Below are 929 nucleotides of genomic sequence, written 5' to 3' on the forward strand. Positions count from 1 at the left end.
GTGCACTTTGGGCTTTCTTCCACATTGCTTTAAATTAATCCTCCTTCCATTCATTTTATTAAATTCTATATTTCTCTCTCTCTTTCTGTAAAGGTGTGGGATTAGTCAAGGGGATTTGGGGTTCTCGGGCTGTCATCTCTCTTGTGTATGTGTGTGCGAGGGCAATAGTTTCCTTGTGGCATGAAAGTGTTGCATCATTCTCCTGTGTGTCACTGGCAGTTCTGTGGGATATGTTCTAACCAGCTCTGCAGTATGATGCCTGTGCTTGCATTTACAATCTGCTTAGCTATCACTCTGTGTCATCAATGCTCCAGGGTTATGTTGCCATGCACGCTGTCATTTAGAAAAATATGACATATGGAGTGGGCATTTTGGTTTAAGGGTGGACGTTTTGTTAACTTGTTTGTACTCAAGTAGGTTCAGTTGTGGGGTTCTATCTGTGATGTTTTTTTTTATTATTAATTTTAAATTGTTGTCTCTCTAAAACTGCCACACCCCTGGACTGTTTGTGTGTGGCTGTGTTCGAAATGGCATACTTCCTTACTGCTTACTGCTTACTGCCCAGTACACAGTGCATACTGCCTACTATTTTTTTAAAGAATAGTGTGTGAAACAGTATACAATAAGCAATAAATGTTTCAGAGTAGTATGCTTAAGTGCTGTCACATGACAAACACTGAACATTAATTCAGCACAGCTGTCAAGGTTGTTACCTTAGAAACAAATGAGCTAACTGTTCTTTTTACAAAGGCTTGTTAATAAGGCTTCATACTAGTAAACAATGCTATATTGCCCAATTTAACTCATTTCATAATTGATTAACTTTACATATTGGACATAACTAAATCAACACTGAGCTGTCTTTATTGATATTTTTGGTAGTTACACTAAGTGGCGATATATTAAAAAGCGATATATTCTAGTTACAC

Source organism: Sinocyclocheilus anshuiensis, unplaced genomic scaffold, assembly GCF_001515605.1.
Source record: "Sinocyclocheilus anshuiensis isolate Anshui unplaced genomic scaffold, SAMN03320099.WGS_v1.1 scaffold548, whole genome shotgun sequence".
Classification (NCBI taxonomy): Eukaryota; Metazoa; Chordata; class Actinopteri; order Cypriniformes; family Cyprinidae; genus Sinocyclocheilus; species Sinocyclocheilus anshuiensis.